This window comes from Entelurus aequoreus, linkage group LG19, assembly GCF_033978785.1.
Source record: "Entelurus aequoreus isolate RoL-2023_Sb linkage group LG19, RoL_Eaeq_v1.1, whole genome shotgun sequence".
Lineage (NCBI taxonomy): Eukaryota > Metazoa > Chordata > Actinopteri > Syngnathiformes > Syngnathidae > Entelurus > Entelurus aequoreus.
The window spans coordinates 35,498,611-35,524,392 of record NC_084749.1 but is presented as its reverse complement, the minus strand read 5'-3'; the positions used below and the strand labels follow the sequence as shown (position 1 = coordinate 35,524,392).

Here is a 25,782-nt window from a genome sequence, read left to right as displayed (position 1 = left end):
TCTTTGTGAAAATATTGGACACAGTGTGTTGTCAAGCTTATGAGATGCGATGTAAGTGTAAGCCACTGTGACGCTATTGTTCATTTATTTTTATAAATGTCTAATGATAATATCAATGAGGGATTTTTAATCACTGCTATGTTGAAATTGTAACTAATATTGATACTGTTGTTGATAATATTCATTTTTGTTTCACTACTTTTGGTTTGTTCTGTGTCGTGTTTGTGTCTCCTCTCAATTGCTCTGTTTATTGCAGTTCTGAGTGTTGCTGGGTCGGGTTTGGTTTTGGAATTGGATTGCATTGTTATGGTATTGCTGTGTATTGTTTTGTTGAATTGATTAATAAAAAAAAAAAAAGTAAAAATCAAAACAGAAAAAAAATTTGCGATTTTTTAAAAATGAGAATCAATTCTGAATCGCACAACGTTCGAATCGCGATTGAAATTCGAATCGATTTTTTCCGACACCCCTAGTAAGCAGTGTTTTTCTACTGTGCCGTGACATACAGTCTGGTGTGCCGTGGGAGATTATGTCATTTCACCTAATTGGGTAAACATTTTTTTTTGCAAACCAGTAATTATAATAAATAAATAATGTGCCGTTGTTGAGTGTCGGTGCTGTCTAGAGCTCGGCAGAGTAACCATGTAATACTCTTCCATATCAGTAGGTGGCAGCAGGTAGCTACCGTATTTTTCTGATTGTAAGTCGCATTTTTTTCATAGTTTGGCCGGGGGTGCGATTTATACTCTGGAGCGACTTATGTGTGAAATTATTAACACATTACCGTAAAATATAAAATAATATTATATATCTAATTCACGTAAGAGACTAGGCATATATCAGCAATCGTCACACACACGTCAACCAATAACAATTTGGCGGGGGCGGGTCATGGCAGAAGTGCATTGGGAAAAAAAAGATGCTACCTGCTACTTCCGTACCTATGAAAATTGATCATTTCAACATTGGCGGTAATTTATACAAACTGATTTTATGCGTCATATAACGTACACTTATTCAGCCTGTTGTTCACTATTCTTTATTTCTTTTAAATTGCCTTTCAAATGTCTATTCTTGGTGTTGAATTTTATTAAATACATTTAACAATTATACTCTAGTGCGACTTATATATGTTTTTTCCTACTTTATTAAGCATTTTCGGCCGGTGCGATTTATACTCCGGAGCGATTTATAATCCGAAAAATACGGTAATTGCTTTGTAGATGTTGGAAACATGGTTTGCCGTGATCACAATATGCAGACGACAGCGGTCAAAAGCTATCCAAAGCTTTAACCAAAAATAAACAAAAGGCGAGTGCCACTAAGAAAAGGCATTGAATGTTAGGGATAGGATAGGTCTTTATTGTCATTGCACAAGTACAACGAAACTTTGTTAAAATTAAATCAGTTTTTCACTCTAAATTGTCTATGACTGGTCCTCAAACCTGCGGGGCAGACAGTCCGATGTGATCCAAAATCACATGAGTGTCCACAGTTCTTCCCGCAGTTTTGGGGTACTTTGAAGACTTCCAGCAACTTCCAATTTGTCGACAAACCAGAGCAAGGCTTACTCCAATCAGCAGATGTCCTGTTGTCATAATTCATAATAGGGAAGGTGGCTATGCAAAACTAAAACTGAACTGGCTACAAAGTAAACAAAAACAGAATGCTGGACGACAGCAAAGACTTACTGCGTGTGGAGCAGAGACGGCGTCCACAAAGTACATCTGAAATGAAAATGACAATCAACAATGTCTCCACAAAGAACACTAGCGTCCGCACAACTTAAATAGTCTTGATTGCCAAAACAAAGCAGGTGCGAGGAATAGCGCTCAAAGGAAGACATGAAACTGCTACAGGCAAGACACTTCACCCTTGCTCCTGATGGGTGCTGGTTAGCGCCTTGCATGGCAGCTCCCTCCATCAGTGTGTGAATGTGTGTGTGAATGGGTGAATGTGGAAATACTGTCAAAGCGCTTTGAGTACCTTGAAGGTAGAAAAGCGCTATACAAGTACAACCCATTTATCATCTATTTATACCAACAAAACAGGAAAAGCCACCAAAATAGGAGCGCAAGACAAGAATTAAAACACACTACACACTGGAAAACAGCAAAAAACTCAAAATAAGTCACGGCGTGATGTGATAGGTCGTGACAGTACACCTACTTTGAGACAAGATCTATAGTGATGCATGGTTGGTTATGGTTTAAAGTCATATCCAACAATTGCAAGAACAACTTTTTATTGTCAGTATCGACTACTGAGTTTAATTTTTTAATGATTTCTGTTGGTGGTGTGCCTCCGGATTTTTTCAATGACAAAAATGTGCCTTGGCTCAAAAAAAGTTGAAAAATGCTGGTGTACAACTCTGTGCTTTCCTCATGAATAGTTATTCCCTTCCAACCTTCTTAATTACTTTACACATCCTATGTTGTTTTGTTGATACTTACGTGTTGATTATGATAAATTCTTGTGACAAATGTACTTCTCATTTAAACCAACTTGAAGACCTTGCCCTCTTAATTCTTAAAAAAACATGAAGTTGTAGTGTGTGTGTGTGTGATATTGCTCAACTCTGATACAGGAACAGATAAAAAGTTGCAAAATACTTTGGACGGTTGGAGAGCAAATTACATTTTTAGTAACATGTTTACGGTTGCCGACAAGGCCAAACGCACAGCAACACAAAAATGATCCATAGCACACACACAAAATCATAAAACATAAGCAAATTAAAAATGCTGTAAATGGCAAAGCACAGACAGAACCCTACGAAACAACTGCATGGGAAAAATGCTCCATGTTCACTGAAGTTAAGTAGGGTATGTAGTGAAATTACTGGCAAAACTCCCACAAACTCAAAAAACTGTTTCACAAATTCACAACTGTTTCACAAACCTATTTGTTTTTGAGGTTGTGGAGTTTTGGCAGTCATTTAAACATTTTTGACTTTGTGAAACATTTTTGAGTTTGTGGAGTTTTGGCAGTCATTTCACTCCATATGTAACAATTCGTTTATCAACCATTCAGGAACGATCTTAGTTTATTTACAATTATATTATTCGAAAGAGTGAACAGTGTGCAGCACTGTGCTTTCCTCATGACTAGTTATTCCCTTCCAACTTTCTTAATTACTTTACACATCCTAAGTTGTTTTGTTGATACTTACGTGTTGATTATGATAAATTCTTGTGACAAATATACTTCTCATTCAAACCAACTTGAAAACTTTGCCCTCTTAATTAACATGAAGTTGTAGTGTGTGTGTGATATGATATTGCTCAACTCTGATACAGGAACAGATAAAAAGTTGCAAAATACCTTTGACGGTTGGAGAGCAAATTACATTTTTAGTAACATGTTTACGGACAAGGCCAAACGCACAGCAACACATAAATGATCCATAACACACACACAGAAATGATAAAACATAAGCAAATTAAAACATGCTGTAAATGGCAAAGCACACACGGAACTCTCCGAAAAAACTGCATGAGAAAAATTCTCCATGTTCAAAAAACTGTTTCACAAATTCAAAACTGTTTCACAAACCTATTTTTTTTTTGAGGTTGTGGAGTTTTTGGCAGTCATTTAAAATAATTTGACTTTGTGGAGTTTTGGCAGTCATTTCACTCCATATGTAACAATTTGTTTATCAACCATTCAGGAACGATTTTAGTTTATTTACAATGATATTATTAGAAAACATTCAGTGAAGTGAAATCGATTTGGTAACTGTTTAGCAAAAAAAACTAAATCAACTAGTGTGACTGTAAAATAAATACTGGACACTGCAGGTGAAGTTTCCTTTAGTCCTGTTATTTATTTAAAGGGAATTAGGTATAAATGAATTATGGATATAAACAAGCAAGCAAACAACAATTAATGGCCAATGTATTCACATCTTATTTGAATAAAGGGCTACCAACACTTTAGGTTGAATTAACAATAAGAAGCCTTTTTCTGCTCTAATTATCAACATTTAATACATTTTTAATAAAAAATATAGGAACCAACATTTAACAGTAGTTTTACTTGTTACTTTTGCTGTTATTTTTTAACATAAAAATTAATACAATATTCAGGATTTTCCCTAGATTGCAAAGATACCTGTGGCGGTGGGGGCGTGGTTCGATGCATAATTTGCTATTGGTATGATTTTCTTTAAAATCGCTCATTAATGGATACATTCATTTGAAAACAAATCTGCTATTAATTAGTATTAACATATATTTTTTCCATATTTTAAATTTTTGCAGCTTATTGTACAATGTACTCTGTTGAGACTTTATTTCTTTTCCTCGATGTCCCCGACGAAAAGCAAGCATGAACTCACACTTGCATCGCGCTGCTGCTCCAGTTGGACTTTCTCTCCTTAAAAGCCGTCACTGTCCTCTTAAATTTTGCACATTTTGTAGATTGCTGTTCGCGGGTATATCTGGGATATATTAAAGTTATGCCCACATCGCAGACATGCTAACTACACCCTGGCAATTGGCGTGCGTCTTGCTTTACATTCAGTTTCAGCTACGCTGTTCGGGTGGTCAAAGTCTTTTTTTCCAGGGGCTGAGTTTTTGGTGCCTCACTAGTCAATAATGTACACATAACAGGCTATATATATCCATTCATACTGTAACGATCTGCTGGTGGTAATGTTTTATGTTTGTGTGTAAAGAAAGGAGACAAAAGTGATTGCACATGAGGTAAAACCTGTTGGAATTGTGCCGTTTGTTAACACAAGATTGGCAATAAAAGATACATTAAAGTTGTTTTGCGGCTTTATGTTATTGTTCAGTTCAGTTTCAGTTTATTTTGAACATGCATACGATACAATTAGGGCTGCAACTAACGATTAATTTGATAATCGATTAATCTGTCGATTATTACTTCGATTAATCGATTAATAATCGGATAAAAGAGACAAACTAGATTTCTATCCTTTCCAGTATTTTATTGAAAAAAAACCCCAGCATACTGGCACCATACTTATTTTGATTATTGTTTCTCAGCTGTTTGTACATGTTGCAGTTTATAAATAAAGGTTTATATTAAAAAAAAAAAAAGCCAACTATTTTTATAATCGATTTTAATCGATTTAATCGATTAGTTGTAGCAGCCCTAGATACAATGTAATGCATCACATACTCTATTTCCAGTTGTTTCATTACAGCATGTCCAAAAAGGAGTAGGAAGAAGCTGAGTTCATTTAATCCTAGCCCTTTTCATACCATAGCAATTTTATCCCATTTCCTTGTTCTCTGTAAGAGAACAGTGAATGAATAAATAATAAATAAATAATATACCATAGTAAGTAAACAAATATTAAATACATAAATAATCTTTATCTCCAAAAAAGGGTTCAATATGTTCATCCTAATTATTGTTATGTGTACTTTGTGAACACTTGTAGTTTGAACAGTTTCTTAAACTGAATCATATTGGTGCTTTGTGTTGTGATGTTTGTATTTGTTGGCTTTTGCCATCGTGCTGTAGCTGAAAGTTGTTGTGTTGTGGCTTTATGATATTGTTTTGTCGCCTTTGCCTTTGGTGTGACCTTTGTCGGCCACCGTAGATTTCCGCCATTCTTGTTTTGACAACTGATGCCGATGACGCCACAAACGGGCAGACAGACTTAACTTACGTTTAACGCATGGCTATACAACTGGCGGCCTAGGAATGACACCAAACCGGCCGCCGAGTTCAGTTCAAATCTTAAATTTTTCTTACAAATCTAACACTTTTGCAGCAAATTCCTAACAACACTATAGCGTTCCTGTTGTATAGAGAAGCTTGGACCAGTGGAAACACAGAGATAGATCTTGCATTAGCATTTTAACCTCCTATAAGGCTGCATCCACAGCATTTTGCATAATACGGCTGTGTTCGGACATGTGTAATTCTGACAAAATAAACAGACCCAAAACAATGTCTACTGCAGAAAAATTGGTTTCTCAAAATAAGAATAATAAGAAAAGGAGAAGTCCGGCCCCTGGGTCCTTAGTTTTCTGGAAATGTGTACCCTCGGACAATTTAGTTGTATAGCCCTCATTTAAAGTCCTTATTAATAAAAGTGCTAAACTTTAGGGATGTAACGATATCAAAATCTCACGGTACGATATTATCACGGTACGATATTATGGTGATTTAAAAAAAATGCTTGGTAAAAGAGTCATAGTGTGTAAAATGAAGCGGCAGGAATGTTTAGAATAAACATTTTTACTGTAATTGATCACAAACATAATGCTAAAATGTCTTAATTATATATATATTTTTTACTACAAACAAGTAATTGTAAGTGCAAATAATTGTGCAGGAACATCTGCTGTTTCAAGCAAATATTTAAAAAATAACTTAGTTGGTGTCTTTAAAGTAACAATGTAAACATCCAGTGTAACAGGTGTAAAACAATAATATACAGTTTAGTGTCTTTCAACTTTTACATTATGGGAAGCAGTGTCCTCTAAAGTGGTAATTTTTTATATAAATCTGGAAAATGTTGTGATCTCAGTAAAGAAAACGAACAATATAACCTTTAATAATGAAAATACCTCACAAACTAATGTTTGGCTTCGCTAGCTTCAAATATATTTTCTGGGTGACGTTTTATGAGGTGGCGACTTGTCCAGCCCTGCCTTCCACCTGAGTATAACTGGAATAGGCTCCAGACCCCCGCAATAGAAAAGTAGATGGATTGAGGATGTACAAAGTATTTTTTTTGTGTACTCGTATTTCACCCGTTGAACATTTTTTTGGTGATTTCCAGGTGTGCGGTGAGACGAGACAGGCTGTGTCGCTCAATTGTATTTACACAGAATTTAGCCGAAATGTCTTCACAATTGTTTTCAAGTGAGTCCATCTCTCTCGTGTTGTTGATTTGATAGAATCTATAGAGGTTAATTTGTGTCTTTATTACGAAAGCTTATTTTGACACTGAATTTATTTAACAGAATTTTTTGCATTTGAATTTTGTGTACTGAATTTTTTTTACATAAATTTATGCTGACAATTTCATTCAATTCAGTGTTTTAAAATTCAGTGTGTAAAAAATGTCATTTAAAAAAATTCAGTCTAAAATAAATTAGTGTGTGTAAAAAATTTTAGTGCTGAAAAATTCAGTGTCGAAATTTTCACTGCTTCAAAAAGCAACACTCATTTCCGGTAAATTAAGACTAACGCAATCGATCCTGTCTGAGAACCAGCCAATGAGGTGTCAAGTTTGAAGTTACATGACACAGATCTTGCAAAACAGCATAAAAAAAAAAGCAGTTAACTGTGCTACTTGGGTATAATACAACATCATTAACATTTCCATGCTGACCGCTGGATGTTTTAAAACTATAGAAATTATTCCAATGGTTAGAATCTGCATTTTTGAGTGACATACGGTCATGATATGCAGCTAAACTGACTGTGATACACAAAGTGACCAGCAGATGGTTCTGGATAATGATGTTCCGGTAAACGTAAGAAAAAGACGGGCTATAGATTTTCGGATGCATTGGAATAAATGTTTGAGCGTAAGCTTGTTGTTCACAAGACAAAGTTTGGTCATGAATAGATGAACACACCACGTTGACCATAGGAACAGTGATACTATTACAAATAAGTGGATGTTTTGATGATTTTTTGCCATGTTTGTTGCATTTGTGTCACTCTTGCTTGATTATAAAATATGTTGATCAAGGAGGTGGTCTGTAGTAGAGGAGCAACATTCATGTATTTTAAATATTCAGTATTTTATTGTTTATAGTTAATATTGTAAATCCCACATTGTATATGTTCATGTACATTCGAGTGTCAAACTTGACACCTAATTGGCTGGTTCTGAGACAGGATCGATTGCTTCTGTCTTAATTTATCGGAAGTGAGTCTTGTTTTTTGAAGCAGAACATTTTTCAACATTGAATTTTACACACTGAATGTTTATAGACTCACTGAATGTTTTTGAATGTTTACACACTGACTGAATTTTTGTACATGGATTTTTATAATCAGAATTTTTTTACACGGAATTTTAATACACTAGTTTTTTTACTGTGATTTTTATAATCAGAATTTATTCACACGGAATTTTAATACACTAGTTTTTTTTACAGTAATATTTTTTACACTGAAATAAAAATAAATAAATAAATAAATAATAAAAAAAAAATATATATATATATACTGAATTTTTTTTCAACAAAATTGTCAGCATAGTTTTAATGTAAAAAAATGTAGTTTGCAAAATTCAAACGCAAAAAATTCCATTACATAAATTCATTGTAAAAAAAAGCTTTTGTAATAAACACAAATTAAACTCCATAGAATTACATGAATTGCAACTTGCCACGCTGCGTTGCCCCGAGTGATGCCGAGGCTTGAGTCAAACAGACCCGATTGCTGGCAATACTGCTGACGATTCTTTTTTCATTGAGAACAAATTCCGAGGAAAAACGGGATGAGCAGGACGCCGGGAAAGGAGGACAAATTACGTGATTTCCCGGCTAAGAAGGGACGATTGACAGATATGTTTCTCACACTCCTCGTATTGGAGTTTGTGTCTCCTACCCTGCCTCACTCTGTGCATGGAGGAAGTGGACCACAGCACCCAGCGCAGACAGAATGAGCATAGACACCTCTGCGTCAAGATATTAAGGATTACATATATCAGTATATGGCGGTATTGTCTTAAATACATATCTTTTTCTGAAATATTCCGGTATAATTCATAATACTGGTATACCGCCCAGCCCTATTACAAAGTACAAACTCGAGCAGCCAACAAGTCGCATGGCCACATGCAAACTTTGCAATATCTCTGTTTCGAGTGGTGAGACACATGTAGGGCGTTTATATGCAAGCAACTTCATTAAGCATCTTAAAGCCCGCCATCCAGACGCACACAAAAATGTTACCGCAGCGAAAGCTAACGAGGTGGGACAAAAACAACAAACCCAGGCAGATTCATTTCAACGGAAAAAAACGTTTTCACGAGAATTCCAAAGTGGAGTCGGCATTTGCAGTAAATTATTGGAATTTATAGTATTAGATAATCAAACGCTCTCAATGGTGAAGAATGTGGAATGTCTCCGCTTGCCTGGTCGTAAATACATGACCCAAACAGCCCTTCATGACCCGCATAAGCCAACTGTTTACTTTTGAATGTTGAACTAGGGCTGGGCCTATAATACAATATCCATACATATCGCAATAGATAGGGATGATGCTCGAAACCGGTTTTCCCGGTTGTTCGATAAGAAAAGAACCGAGTCCTCGGACTCGAATCCCTTTTTGAGAACCGGTACCCGTTATCGAGACCACTATAGTAAAGAAAAATAGTTGGTTCTTTATTCGAATCCCTGGGAACGAATCTCGTCCCGACAAGAAATGCCCCGTGTGACATCACAAGAAATGACGTCACGTAGCTCAGTCATTAGGCGCAGATAGGAAAAGCAGGAAAAAAATGGACCTGAAAAAGTGCTCCAAGGCATGGCTTAATTTCACCAAAAAAAATGAGGAAGCGGAAATATGCAATTATTGCCAGGCTTCACTCTCGTGTAAGCGGGGGAAGTACAACAAGCGTGTCGTGTCTTCGAAGCAGCGGCAGAGACGACGAAGAACGCCCCTCTTCTTCTGCCAGCTGCCCCAGTCCCAGCTACAGTGGCGGTGACGCCGGTTAGTAACTAACGTAAATATTGTGGTTTTTTTTTCCATATACAACAACCTATCTGGACTCGATAAGAGAATCGATAAGGAATCGGTTCGATAAGAGGATTCGATAATAGGCTAGAACTCGATAATTTGTTATCAAACATCATCCCTAGCAATGGACGATATCTATAAAAAATAGGTAAAGTATATACATATATATTTTTTGGTCGGAAGAAAACAAATTATGAAGCAAGATTTGTTTCATGAAGTCACTCACGCTTTGGGAACCCAATGAACAGGAAACAGGAAGTGTCACTGAGCAATGGGAGGGACACGCTAACAGCCAATCACGTAACAGTATCAACTACCGATCGTTACACCTTTCCTGCTGTTCGGCTCCCAGTCCCAGACCGTAGTCGGGGAGTGCAGGGGAGACGTTCCCTCTAGAGCAGTGGTGTCAAACATACGGCCCGGGGGCCGGATCAGGCCCGCGAACAGGTTTTATCCGGCCCGCGGGGTGAGTTTGCTAAGTATAAAAATGAGCCGGAATTTTTAAATGAAAGAAACTGTTGTTCTAAATGTGTCCACTAGATGTCGCAATAGCAATTATTTGTATCTTTGTAGATGATGCTACATATGTTCAAAATAAACCACATGATGTTAGTGCATCAGTCGAGGAATATGAGCAAACTACATAAATAACATCCTGTAATTTGATTTTGATATTATTTTTTATCTTGATAGATTGAAAATTAACACCAAAATATAAATAACGACAAATAAAGATAGAATACTACTAACCGCAACATGTAAGTGTAAAAAAAAACAACAACCCAACAACATTATGATTTGTACAATTTCAGAATGTGCTTGTTCTATTTTTAAACAAAGAAATCAATCTGAAGTTGTCTTTATTTTTAAGTTATCGTGCCGTGATTTTACCAGTCCGGCCCACTTGGGAGTAGATTTTTCTCCATGTGGCCCCTGATCTAAAATGAGTTTGACACCCCTGCTCTAGAGCCAATGTTTTTGTTGCGGGTAAAACCCTTTACTTTACCCGACAATGGGTCTGCTAAGCTCCGCTTTTGGGTCGGAATGATGAAGCTGCTGACTCGTGACAATTTGGTTGCTATATTCTTATTTCTGCAGGACACAACTGGACACATTCGCCACTACTGCTGCAGTGCATGTTTGCTCTCTCCACTCATTCACTAATATCACTTACCCAAAAGTACACACTGCCATTCTTAAAGGAGCACACACATACGCTACTCTCATAACACTAGTGTGGTTGCACCGTCTCTCTGTCTTGCTGTGGATTCACTGCATGGAGTGAGAAGAGAAACTGTGATATCTTGATACATCAAATCAATAACAGAAACTTGTCTTTAGTTTTGTTGGTTTTAATGCTGACGTGCGGTAACATCCTGTCACTTCCAATGTGTCCGTTTAATAAATAACTTCTCAAACTAGTCCGTGTAGTGTTCAATAGCTTATACACTCCTGTCATCTAGTGTCTTAAATCTGTAACTACTTTCAAATCTACTTTAATTATTTTATTACCTTAGCCGCGCTAATCCTACCTGGCTACCAGACACCCTCTCTACTGATAAATACCACCCTTGGTAAGTTGGAAATTGTTTTACTGTATTTATTTTAGTCGTAAAAAATTATCGATATCGATCGATATAAAAAACGTAAATCATGATAAAGTTTTCGTTCATATGACCCAGCCCTATGTTGAACTTTTGCTGTATGCACTATTTTTGAAAAGTCGTCAAATTAATCAATGTTACAGAAATAAAAGTAATTTAATTTATACTTGTTTTTCTAAAATTTCAGCTTAAAAATTGAACAACATTGCTTTGATAACGGCTGGAGTCACGTTGTTACAATCCGACTACTGTAGGCCAGAGTCAATGCCAAAATAAACAATTGAGACAAAAACAGAACCGTCTTACTCTGTCATTTCTATTACTCAATACGTGTGAGAACCAAATGTTCTCCACTTTCTCTGCTTACGTTCGCCCTTTCCCAACTATGCTACTGTATTTTCATGTTGGTCATTATGGTGGTACTCGGAGAGCCAAGTGTTTTCTGTGGTGGTATTTGGTGAAAAAAGTTTGAATACCACTGATATAATAGATAGAAACCATTGGTAAGTTTCTCGCGTTTTTACAGAATTTCTATGTAGGAAATTCCTTCCAAAGATTTTTAGACATGGTAAATTCTCTTCAAGTGCCCCCTTGACCCATGGCTGAAATTTTTCAATTCCTCTATTTTTATTTTACCTAGCTCGGATACCTGACCATAACTTTGATTGTTTTTTTAACAATAAATGCACATCATCAACATTGAAATTGCATGTTTAACATGTGTGCATTAATAAAAAAATAAAACATAAAAACTCTCCGTAGTTCGCCGCCACACAGATAACAGCACCCACACACCACCGCTCTCATGTGCGCTCGCAGCAATATGTCTGCATATCTAAAGTTACAGGCACTCCATGTGGTTCAAATTTATCAATTTATGTTAGTTACACTCATTAAATTATTAATCAAAGCAACATATTATAAATTGAAGCTTTTTTCTAATTGATTTAATTGATTAATTGTTGTAGCCCTTATTACAAAGTTGTAGCGGGAAGGCTGCATTCATAAATCTGACAGAAACAACTTAAAAATGTACATCTAAACACACCTGATTATTTCAAGCATCTCTTTTTACTGCTCAAGTTAGACTTGTGGCTCTTTAATAGATGGTTATAGATTTCATATTCAGTTTGTGGCCATGCAGGATGAATAAGGATGGTCAAGTCAAAATCCATGTGGCTTTTTCTCCTTAAATCGGCCAGTACTTTCATTATAATGCAATTATATCTGATGAGAGTCGGGAGTGTGTAATACTAGAATATGGCGCACTCAGTGGTTTTGCAAATTTTGTATTAGCCGTTAAATCATACTGTATGTTTGGTGTCTCATATAAGTTAATTATACTGTAAACTGACATTTCAAGTAAAGCTGATAAGACCAAAATAGAGTGGAATAATTCCGGGACCTTTCGGGACCTTTGTTAAGTGACTTCTGTTTTGTTCTTATTTTTTCTATTTTTTTTATTTTTTTATTTTTTATTTTTTTTTATAATGTCCTGCCCAGCTTCTCGGGCAAATCATATAGCAGATGTAGATGCCCATATCGACTGTTCAGATTTACTTTACAAAAGAGAAGTGTAGGATACTTCTCTTGTTGCCTTACTTGTATTTTGACTTTATTAAATGTATTTATATTATCATTTGGTGCAGCCGGGCCGGAGCAGGAGGGGATAGAAAGAGAGAAAAAGGAAGACAGAGGGGGGAATTGTGGGGACAAGAGGGGGATTAGACAGAGAGACAAAAACAACAACAGCAAACACAACAACAACAACAACAACAACAGAGCAACATCAGCAAATACGACATGTACAAATATGATGGTAAAAGTAATAGCAAATAAGCAGTTAGCAAAAATAAAAATAAAAAAATACAGAAATGACAATGAGCATTATTACACTAAAAATGGAGCAATATGAATACCAATAGAAATAGTGCTATTGATAATAAACAATACCAGTACTTTACCTTTATTATCAACAATACAATTGTTCAAATGCAACAATACATATACGTAATGATAACTTGAGATACGAAAGAATGCAGAAAAATGGAGGGGAAGAAAGAGAAGCAACCTTAACCTTGTAGATTGTTATAGTAACAATAGGTTAAGCTTTGTCAGTGTGCCATGTGTTATACCCAGTTTACCCTAGGGCAACAACGTTAATATATGTTTGATGAAACGTGATTATGTGCATGAGTGTATGTGTGCATATGTACTTGTATATGTACAGTATGTGTATGTGTGCTTGTACAGTGAATGTATATGTACAGTATGTGTATATGTGTGTACAGCGAATGTATATGTACAGTATGTGTATACAGTATGTGTGTTTGAACAGTGAATGTATATGTACAGTATGTGTAAATGTGTGTTTGTACAGTGAATGTATATGTACAGTATATGTATGTGTGTGTTTGTACAGTGAATGTATGTGTAGTATGTGTATGTGTGTGTTTGTACAGTGAATGTATATGTACAGTATGTGTATATGTATGTTTTTACAGTGAATGTATATGTACAGTATGTGTATACAGTATGTTTGTATAATGAATGTGCGTGTGGATGTACGAACTTTGAGTGTGTAAATATGTACTGTATTTATTTGTATATGTATGTGGGAGCGTAGGTACCTATGTATGTCTGTATGTATGTGTGTGAGTATATGTGAATTTGCATGTACAATACATTTGACTCCCAGTGTGTGCGGGAGCCAGAGTACGGCCCCTCTGTTTTGTTCTTAGAATACAGTTTCCCCCTTCCTTCCCATAATAGAATTCAGTATATAATAGCAACCTCTCCACTTCTGACTACCGGTACATCTGGAGAACTCCACAGGATCAGTGTGTGAGTATTGATAACTGTTTTTACCCTACTTTAAATGTACATTTGAAGATAATTCATCAAATTTAAGTGTTCAGAGAATTAAGTTTAATTACATTGCTGTTCTATCATCACATTTCCCACTTCAACATCACCAGTCTGAATCTCTGGTGACATGACAACAAAGGCAAATAAAAAGGATGGTGGTTAGAACTGTGAGGATTTGTGTGATATTTTTATTCAAACTTTGAATTGTACAAATTCCAGGACGATGCACTTGCAGGTTACGTTGTTGGTGGAAATCAATGATTGTAAAAGTTTTAGGTGTTTTCCACTGAACTGCAGTCTATTTGTGGTGGTGGTGGCTTTGGTGGGGTGGGTAACGTCATCGTAAGTTTTGCATAAATTACCAGTTTTTCTAAAAACTGAGCAAAAACATAAATAGTGGAACAAATATGGTTATAACTAAAAAAAACTTCCTGTGTCTTCTTTTTGTTCTTTTTTTCATGTCACAACTGGGGATGTGCCGATTGATCAGCCACCGATCATTATCTGACGATTTTCTTGAAATAATGCCATTGCCGATTAGTGCCTTTTAATGCCGATCACAAACATCAATGTTCTCTGGCTGATACCGTATTTATTTTGCTATTTAATGTTTCTCCATATTCTGAGTGGCACCGCTCCCCTAAGTTAATAATAATCACTTCCATTATGGCAAATAAACTGCATTTCTTAATATCTTAAAGGCCTACTGAAACCCACTACTACCGACCACGCAGTCTGATAGTTTATATATCAATGATGAAATCTTAACATTATAACACATGCCAATACGGCCGGGTTAACTTATAAAGTGACATTTTAAATTTGCCGCTAAACTTCCGGTTCGAAACGCCTCTGAGGATGCCGTATGCGCGTGACGTAACCCGGGGAACACGGATATGCCTTCCACATTGAAGCCAATACGAAAAAGCTCTGTTTTCATTTCATAATTCCACAGTATTCTGGACATCTGTGTTCGTGAATCTGTTGCAATCATGTTCATTGCATTATGGAGAAGGAAGCTGAGCAAGCAAAGAAGAAAGTTGTCTGTGCGAAATGGACGTATTTTTCGAACGTAGTCAGCAACAACAGTACACAGCCGGCGCTTCTTTGTTTACATTCCCGGAAGATGCAGTCAAGATGGAAGAACTCGGATAACAGAGACTCTAACCAGGAGGACTTTTGACTTGGATACACAGACGCCTGTAGAGAACTGGGACAACACAGACTCTTACCAGGATTACTTTGATTTGGATGACAAAGACGCAGACGTGCTACTGTGAGTATGCAGCTTTGGCTTCTAAACATTTGATCGCTTGACCGTATGTGCGCAACTTTTTTTTGCGTATGTACGTAACTTTTTAAAAATATATAAGCTTTATGAACCTTGGGTTAGGTGAACGGTCTTTTGGGCTGAGTGATTGTGTGTGTTGATCAGGTGTTTGAATTGTATTGGCGTGTTCTATGGAGCTAGGAGCTAGCATAGGAGCTAGGAGCTAGCATAACAAACACGCAGGTGTTTTTATGCAGGATTAATTTGTGGCATATTAAATATAAGCCTGGTTGTGTTGTGGCTAATAGAGTATATATATGTCTTGTGTTTATTTACTGTTGTAGTCATTCCCAGCTGAATATCAGGTACCGTGAGTATGCAGCCTTGGCTGCTAAACATTTGATAGCTTGACCGTATGTGCGCGTCACGTACGTAACTTTTTAAAAATATATAAGTTTTATGAACCTTGGGTTAGGTGAACGGTCTTTTGGGCTGAGTGATTGTGTGTGTTGATCAGGTGTTTGAATTGTATTGACGTGTTCTATGGAGCTAGGAGCTAGCAGAGGAGCTAGGAGCTAGCGTAACAAACACGCAGGTGTTTTTATGCAGGATTAATTTGTGGCATATTAAATATAAGCCTGGTTGTGTTGTGGCTAATAGAGTATATATATGTCTTGTGTTTATTTACTGTTGTAGTCATTCCCAGCTGAATATCAGGTACCGTGAGTATGCAGCCTTGGCTGCTAAACATTTGATAGCTTGACCGTATGTGCGCGTCACGTACGTAACTTTTTAAAAATATATAAGCTTTATGAACCTTGGGTTAGGTGAACGGTCTTTTGGGCTGAGTGATTGTGTGTGTTGATCAGGTGTTTGAATTGTATTGGCATGTTCTATGGAGCTAGCAGAGGAGCTAGGAGCTAGCATAACAAACACGCAGGTGTTTTTATGCAGGATTAATTTGTGGCATATTAAATATAAGCCTGGTTGTGTTGTGGCTAATAGAGTATATATATGTCTTGTGTTTATTTACTGTTGTAGTCATTCCCAGCTGAATATCAGGTCACCCCCGGCTCTCACAGCATCTTCCCTATCTGAATAGCTTCAACTCCCCACTAGTCCTTCACTTGCACTTTACTCATCCACAAATCTTTCATCCTCGCTCAAATTAATGGGGAAATTGTCGCTTTCTCTGTCCGAATCTCTCTCACTTCATGCGGCCATCATTGTAAACAATAGGGAACTTTGCGTATATGTTCAACTGACTACGTCACGCTACTTCCGGTAGGGGCAAGCCTTTTTTTAATCAGATACCAAAAGTTGCAATCTTTATCGTCGTTGTTCTATACTAAATCCTTTCAGCAAAAATATGGCAATATCGCGAAATGATCAAGTATGACACATAGAATAGATCTGCTATCCCCGTTTAAATAAAAAAAATTCATTTCAGTAGGCCTTTAAGAATCATTATTAGGTATCATTATATTACAAGTATTAGGACGAGACTCAACATGTTACACAGAGTTCAAGCTAGGAGCAGGCACACTAAGAACTAAGCTAAGCTAGCTTTATACAACTCAAAGAAACAAGTGCTTAGTAAAGTTTAAGAAGTGTAGATTGAATCATGTTGCAGCAGATAGTAAACAGATATTAACAGGACATTAATTAGGAGGTTAATAAAAGTCTCGAGAGATGATACATTTTGTTTTTGTTAATGTATAGAAATTTAGACTGTCAGTCCCCTAGGCACAGGCGGACTTTGAGAACAAAAATGATTTAAAGTAGTAGTAAATAGTAGTATTTGCTTTTGTTTAGTTGTTGTGTACTATTGACCTTGTTTGCTCCAACAATTGTATGTACGTGAAAAAAAGAGAATAAGGAAATAGTTTAAATATTGTTGATATTTTTACACTGTCAATAGAAGTCATTATAAATACATTGTACAGGTAATACATGTAATTGGTATTGGTATCGGCCAATCTCACTCATGGATCGGAATCGACTGCATAAATCCCTGATCGGAACATCCCTAGTCACAACAAACAAAACTGAGCCGTCAGTTTTAGACGAGCGAAGGTCCCAAAGCAGTTAATCGCTTTATATGAAAAATAGTATTTTGAGGGGTCTGTTTACTTTCTAACTTTAGCAACAGAGCCAGTCCTGAAGCCAATGGATTTCATGGATTTTTCTCAGATGCTTAAAATTGGTATTGGTGTTCCATTTCTTTTCTGCATTGATACCAACACGTTAGGGAAAGAAGATAGATTTATCTGTGGTTTAGTGGGAAATGATGTACCTTGTTGACCTATTTATTACTCACATCTCTATTGCCTCATTCGATCACTGTCAAAGACAACAGACTTGAGTGTACCAGCGTCATCAGGTGATTAACACCAACTGGCTCTGTGAAGTTGACGATCAAGGAGTGTGTCACAGACCGGATGAACAACAAATGGCTGCCAAATGGTTGCATCTTTGTGGTTTAGGTGTTATGACAGAGCAACAATGCTATGAGTTTCAAACCATTGGGGGTTGCCATACTAGAGGGAAGGTGGTGATACTCTTGTAATAGTATTCTTAAAAAGGAAACTAGAAAGAGGAACTTCAAAAATAATACAAGTCATTCATTTGTTGCTGACTGTATTTTAATTTTTTTTTTTTTTTTTTAGAAAAAAGGCCAGCTTAAGCATTGTCCCTCTTAGTACATTCACAGACGCAGCTCTCTACCTTCAAGTGTTTTACTGCTCTTGGTTAGACCGAAATTTCCACTCACTGTTTTGGAGAGCTCTCTATGCTGCACCCAAAGCAGTGATTTAGTGCAATGGAATTCACCAATTCCGTCTGTCCCGTCAGAAGTTCCCTTTTTAGCCCTGGAGCCGGCCCCTTTACTGGATTGGAGATCAGATGAGACATTTGTCATCAGACCATTTTAATGCTCATTTTAGCCTTAAGGGGTGTAGTCGTTTTTTTGTTTTTTTTTAAACCAAAACAAAAATATTACCTTTTTTTGCCTTCACAATGCGTCCTTGGGCAGTCATTCCCAGGTACATTTCACACCTGTCTCATGCATGATGTCAAAGACCTTGGCCAGGCATTGTACAGAACTCATGCTGGCAAGGGGTGTTCCAACTTTGTAACTTAGTTACAAATGAAACATTTAATCCATCGGTTCGTCCTTGCCCAGAAGAATGTGCCGTTAAAGAATCTTTTTTTTTTTCCAGCTCTGTTTGGTTAGAATTTAGAGTAAGGTCTTTGGCATTGAGAGTGGGGCTATTCAAGCAGCTTCTAACACCGAAGCTCTTATCACTATTTTTGTATCTTTTCTTCTTTCTTCAGTATGGAGGGTCATGGGTGTTTTTCAAGTATTCAAGTATTCTCTGATGATGCCTTGCAGCCCCTCACGTCTCGTGAAAATTCTTAGCTTCACTGTGGCACTGATGCCTTTTCTCATTGGGCTCAGTGTACTCTGGAGGGAAAAGACTACAAAGACATGCAAACACAAAAATGGCTGACCCAGGACCTTGTGTGAAGTTAATGAAATAGTTTCACTGCTCCAGGGTCATATTTTGCTTCTTTTTTTTCTTTTTTAAGCTCATTTGTTTTCTAAAACCCTTCTACATAAAACTACTAGGAACGTGCCCACTAATCAGTATCGGACGATTAAAAAAAATAAAAGTATGATTACTTTTTCCGATTAATGCCTTTCTTTTTTCTTTTTTTTTGTCCTGTCCAGCTTCTCAGAATAAATAAGTGCTTAGGAAAGTTTAACAAGTGTAGATGGAACCACATTACAGCAGAAAGTAAGCAGATTTTAACATGAAATTAAGAAGTAGGTTAGTAAGAGTATAGAGAGAGGATAATATAACAACTGATGGTGGTACTGTAAGAGAGCGGATCGATTTTAGAATAATTAGATCAATATTTTTATTTTCTCAAAAACAAGGTTTTTTTAAATTGTTTTTGTTAATGTTTACAAATTCAGAGAATAAGTTCCTAAACAAAGGAGAAGTTAGAGTATTAGTCGATTTTGATTTTATTTAGCTATTGTATACTATTAACTTTGTTTTGTTTGTAATAAAAGAAAATAAGCACCTAGTAAACATTGTGTTGCATTGTTAATCTGTCAATAGCACTCACAAGTTAATACATGTGGTCGTATTAAGCTCACTCATGGATGATCAGTATTGGAATCGGCAGCATAAATCCCTAATGGTAACATTCCTAAAAATACTCAATGCAGCATTTTGTTTGTTTACTTACTAATAAAAGACAAGTTGTCTTGTATGTTCACTATTTTCTTTAAAGGCCTACTGAAACCCACTACTACCGACCACGCAGTCTGATAGTTTATATATCAATGATGAAATCTTAACATTGCAACACATGCCAATACGGCCGGGTTAACTTATAAAGTGCAATTTTAAATTTCCCGCTAAACTTCCGGTTGGAAACGTCTATGTATGATGACGTATGCGCATGACGTCACGACGGCAACGGAAGTATTCACTCAATGTGTCACCATACAAACTGCTCTGTTTTCATCGAACAATTCCACAGTATTCTGGACATCTGTGTTGGTGAATCTTTTGCAATTTGTTTAATGAACAATGGAGACTGCAAATAAGAAAGTTGTAGGTGCGATCAGTGTATTAGCAGCGGACTACAGCAACACAACCAGGAGGTTGTGTTGTGTTTGAGCTGGATAGCAGACGCGCTACCGTGAGTACAGCTTTGGCTTCCAAACATTTGATCGCTTGCCCGTACGTGCGTGTCGCTATGTGCATGTCACGTTCGTAACTTTGAGGAAATATATGTTTCTTGCCGACTCTGATGGTGGCCGGGGTGTCGTCGAAAGCTACAACGCCCGCCGCCGCCGCCGCTCCGTAGTTAGCTTCAATTGTTAAGCTTCGCCAAGCTGGAAATTATTAACCGTGTATTTACATGTTCATGGTTTAATAGTATTGTTGATTTTCTGTCTATCCTTCCAGTCAGGTTTTTTTTAATTTTGTTTCTATCTGCATTTGAGCCTGATGCTATCACGTTAGCTCCGTAGCTAAGTTAGTTAGCTTCAATTGTTAAGCTTCGCCAAGCTGGAAATTATTAACCGTTTATTTACATGTTCATGGTTTAATAAATAAATGATAAATGGGTTATACTTGTATAGCGCTTTTCTACCTTCAAGGTACTCAAAGCGCTTTGACAGTATTTCCACATTCACCCATTCACACACACATTCACACACTGATGGCGGGAGCTGCCATGCAAGGGGCTAACCAGCAACCATCAGGAGCAAGGGTGAAGTGTCTTGCGCAAGGACACAACGGACGTGACTAGGTTGGTAGAAGGTGGGAATCGAACCAGGAACCCTCCGATTGCTGGCACGGCCACTCTACCAACTTCGCCACGCCGTCCCTGATAGTATTGTTGATCTTCTGTCTATCCTTCCAGTCAGGGTTTTTTAAAATTTTGTTTCTATCTGCATTTGAGCCCGATGCTATCACGTTAGCTCCGTAGCTAAAGTGCGTCAATGATGTATTGTCGTGGAGATAAAATTCACTGTGAATGTCCATATCGCGTTCTCGACTCTCATTTTCAAGAGGATATAGTATCCGAGGTGGTTTAAAATACAAATCCGTGATCCACAATAGAAAAAGGAGAGTGTGTGGAATCCGATGAGACCTTGTACCTAAGTTATGGTCAGAGCGAAAAAAGATACACCCTGCACTGCCTCTCTAGTCCTTCACGCTAACGTTCCTCATCCACAAATCTTTCATCCTCGCTCAAATTAATGGGGTAATCGTCGCTTTCTCGGTCCGAATCTCCCTCGCTCCATTGTAAACAACAGGGAATTGTGAGGAATCCTACCTCCTGTGATGTCACGCTACTTCCGGTATAGGCAAGGCTTTTTTTTATCAGCGACCAAAAGTTGCGAACTTTATCGTCGTTGTTCTATACTAAATCCTTTCAGCAAATATATGGCAATATCGCGAAATGATCAAGTATGACACATAGAATGGATCTGCTATTCCCGTTTAAATTAAAAATTAAAAATTCATTTCAGTAGGCCTTTAAATTAAGACAACCCATCTTATTCAAGACCTGTTTTGAGGAAATACATTTTTTAGGACAAAAAAATTATTTCAATCATGTTTTTACTCTGATACAGTGAATTTGATTTTGTTTGTCATATTTCTAATTCATATTTCTAAACTGCACGGCAGTTAACATTTGGACCAAAAGTCCTCCTCCTGTCATTTGCTAAGGTTTGTTTCGGTACTCTGGTCTGTACCAAAAAGATAGAAAGGATGTGCACATTTTAGTGCAGCTGATTTTGCGTTCATGTTAGTACTATTCTTCTCATCTGAATAAAAGCTACGCAATAAAAACATGAATTAGGACAGAATTGGGGTGCTTTCACAACATTTTGTAACAAAACTGATATATTCCAAAATAATATGCTGTCTGTTATTTTGAGTACAGTACGTCGGTTATTTCAGATTTCAGGAACCGCAAATAAAAATACTTTGAAAGGGCTCCTCTGCTTGTAGCATGTTTAGCAACTAGCAAAGGCCTCCTGGTTTGCATGTATAAACCTATAGACCCTGAATATAAGACCACCCAAAATAGTGGCCTCAGCTGTAATAAATACCTTCCCAATTCTATTTCTACCACTATAGAGTCCTGCTACTCTTTGCAATCGCACAAACAAACGCTGTTGGCCACTAATAGAGTGAAAATACGATGGATTGTCTTCCATCCATCCATCCATTTTCTACCGCTTGTCCCTTATGGCGTTGCAGGAGGTGCTGGAGCCTTAGAATTTATGTTGTAAATCCAAATAAAATGTTCATTTTTAATTCCGTGTCATCTCGTCTAGTATGATATTTATAGCGTAGCAGCCCTTGCATTATCTTGTTCATAATGTTGTTATTGCCCTCGGTCAGTGGGTGCTGAGGAATATGCTGCTGTGTACTGCTAAAGCCAAGTTGGCATAATTTGAACTGCACTGGAAACAACTGCTCTCATGCAGTATCACCCGTTTTTATTTTAGATCACTCTCCAATTGTCCCCTGTCCCTCTCTATCGCTTTTGATTATCTACAAGCAAAAATACAGATCCCCTGAGGATACAAATCCACTTTCACCGAATAATTACAAGATGCTGGGTGCCACTGTAAACACATCAGTGACAGTGACAGTGTGCATTTGTCATGAGATGAGACGAAAGCAGTATGAATTTGCTCTCAGGAACAGAATGAGAGAGAGGGAGAGAGAAAAGGGGTTTTATAGTGTTAGTGGTGCTATGGGCGTTCCAGCTTCACCGCAAATGAGCCTTAATGTTTCACACGGGATTTGTAGCACAGTGCTGTAAATTTGTATGAAAGCATCTTGTTTTGACAGGCTGCTTTGTCCCCTCCTTTTTAGCGATGTGAAGAGCTGGCGACATTTTCCTCTGCCTCTCGTGCTTGGATTGTCTCACTTAATTTCATTGTGAAGATGTCACTGGTTGAGTCAAGAGTTAATGATCAAGGATGTCTATATGTTTATAGATGAACTGAGCGCCTTTTACCTTTTTTTAATATTCAGTGGTACCTCGTTTTCTAGATGCCCTGGTTTTAGTATGATTCAGTTTTAGGCAAATATTTTTACCAGAAGTATGTCTTCAATTTCATACACTATCTCAGTTAGTGCCTAAGTTTCTGTGCTTTTTCATAGTCGTTTACGACTGCAAAATAACCCACCATTGAGCCAAATAAAGATATAGCATATTGTATGGCAGGGTTTATTCAACTGTCCCAAATCCAGTTCAGGAATGAGACCATATCGGCCTCCGAGTTCAGTTTAAGTCTTGGGAAATTCTTGCGACATATTTCCTAAAAACACTATGGTGCTCCTGTTGTATAGAGCAGTGGTTCTCAACCTTTTTTCAGTGATGTACCCCCTGGGAACATTTTTTTAATTCAAGTACCCCCTAATCAGAGCAAAGCATTTTTGGTTGAAAAAAAGAGATAAAGAAGTAAAATACAGCACTATGTCATCAGTTTCTGATTTATTAAATTGTATAACAGTGCAAAATATTGCTCATTTGTAGTGGTCTTTCTTGAACTATTTGGAAAAAAAGATATAAAAATAACTCAAAACGGGGACGGTGTGGCGAAGTTGGTAGAGTGGCCGTGCCAGCAATCGGAGGGTTGCTGGTTACTGGGGTTCAATCCCCACCTTCTACCATCCTAGTCACGTCCGTTGTGTCCTTGGGCAAGACACTTCACCCTTGCTCCTGATGGCCGCTGGTTAGCGCCTTGCATGGCAGCTCCCGCCATCAGTGTGTGAATGTGTGTGTGAATGGGTGAATGTGGAAATACTGTCAAAGCGCTTTGAGTACCTTGAAGGTAGAAAAGCGCTATACAAGTATAACCCATTTATCATTATTTATTAACTAAAAACTTGTTGAAAAATAAACAAGTGATTCAATTATAAATAAAGATTTCTACACATAGAAGTAATCATCAACTTAAAGTGCCCTCTTTGGGGATTGTAATAGAGATCCATCTGGATTCATGAACTTAATTCTAAACATTTCTTCACAAAAAAAGAAATCTTTAACATCAATATTTATGGAACATGTCCACAAAAATCTAGCTGTCAACACTGTATATTGCATTGTTGCATTTCTTTTCACAGTTCTTTTTGACAGACATTTTAGTGAGGGTCAAACCATCATGGCATGGGGGAAACTCTGGGTTTATGGTAATAAAGTATTATTCAATAAATATATTTATAAAGGATTTTTGAATTGTTGCTATTTTTAGAATATTTAAAAAAAATCTCACGTACCCCTTGGCATACCTTCAAGTACCCCCAGGGGTACGCGTACCCCCATTTGAGAACCACTGGTATAGAGGACCTTTGACAAGCGTAAACAAATTGGAAGATTCTTGCATTGATATTTTAACCTTAAGGCCAGCGTCCAATACAGCTTGTATTTTACATAACAGGGATATTTTCTTCAGAAATGTATAACTGATAAACAAAATGTTACCAAAAACAAATGTCCACTGCAGAGCATGCTATTAGTGAAGGGAGAAAATCCAGTCCCAAACAATTTCGATGCATGGTCCCCGCTGTAAGGTAATAGACCAATCAAAGTCAACAAAAGCCTTACAAATGTTTCCAGATTGTCACTAAATGCACTACAATGCTACGGTAAGTTCAGTCAAGCATGTGTAATATTGTGCTTCCCAGCCGTCCTCCTTAGTAGTTTTACAGAGCCTGGACTTGCACTTGACGCCTTGATGTCAAACATGAACTTGGCTTGCGCTAAGAGAGCTACAAGCCACTTTAAATGTAACCGGCACGCTTAGATTGCCTCAAAGATTACTTCCATGTAGGGCTGGGCGATATATCGAGTTTGTAAGATAGAGATTAGGCCAATCAGAGGCAAGATAGTGCGGGTCATGGAACCAGGAAGACTGCCGTAAGGCTGTTGATTCACAATAGTTTTGTGCCGTAAAGCTGTCGTGCGCATACGTGTGGTGGCATTAGTTGATGTAAACAAACTTGTTCGAGCACAGAACCGTTGCCTAAGCATTCTTGGATACAACATCAGTTCCAGCACTATGAGAAATACTGTGAGAAACAATAGTAAATTCAAGAAATAAGTTGTACAAAAAGTATGGAGGTGGCTTTCATGAAGCTCACATCAGATATTTAAAAAAATTAATGTTTAAAATTCGTAGAAAACTGAAGTATTTTGGTGGGTATTTATAAATCAGCTTTGAAAATACATCAAAAGATAAACATATTGCCTTGAACTACTGACAAAGGATAGGAGGATAGGATAGACTTGTATTTATCCCACAATGGGGAAAGCTTACCATGTCCACCATCATGTGTAGTCTTCATTGTTGTTTTGTTCACTGTCAATTTGGGACAGCGGGACAAATCCCTCCGCCTCCTTTAATGTGGTTGCACTGTGAGTCACAGGCAGCAGAGTCTTAGTTTGGCCTGAGGCTTTAAGGTCATGGTCATAGCCTGGGGGTATGAAGATGGAAGAGGAGTCATAATCGACATCATCAGTCTTTTACGATGATTTCAAGGTGAATGTCTTGTTTAGTTTTAAATGTTACCAATTTAGACTCTCGGAACTGTGCCCTTACGACGGTTTATGATCATTGACTGACTTTCGAGTAGTATTACTTTATTGGAGCTGTGGCTAGTTTGTTGTTATTGTTCCCTCTCGGTGACATACCATCAACAATTGAAGGAGGTCCCAAGCCATTACGCCAGACAAATGGCAAGTGGTGAAACTTTATGGTTGAAGTCATAGACAACTAGCATTGTTATTGTTTGGCAA

The 25,782-nt window shown here is 37.3% G+C and overlaps 1 protein-coding gene and 1 long non-coding RNA gene across 2 annotated transcripts in view; one reads left to right on the top strand and one right to left on the bottom strand.

Moving 5' to 3' along the window:
* nek7 (NIMA-related kinase 7) overlaps nt 1-25,782 on the top strand; it is a 143,293-nt gene that overhangs the window by 948 nt on the left and 116,563 nt on the right. The gene's annotated exons all lie outside the window — the stretch shown is intronic.
* Nucleotides 1,488-25,379, bottom strand: LOC133635324 (uncharacterized). The gene is made up of 3 exons (XR_009822048.1): nt 25,304-25,379; nt 1,692-1,727; nt 1,488-1,588 (listed from the first exon to the last, which is right to left on the bottom strand). It is a non-coding gene; the product is annotated as an uncharacterized LOC133635324 (long non-coding RNA).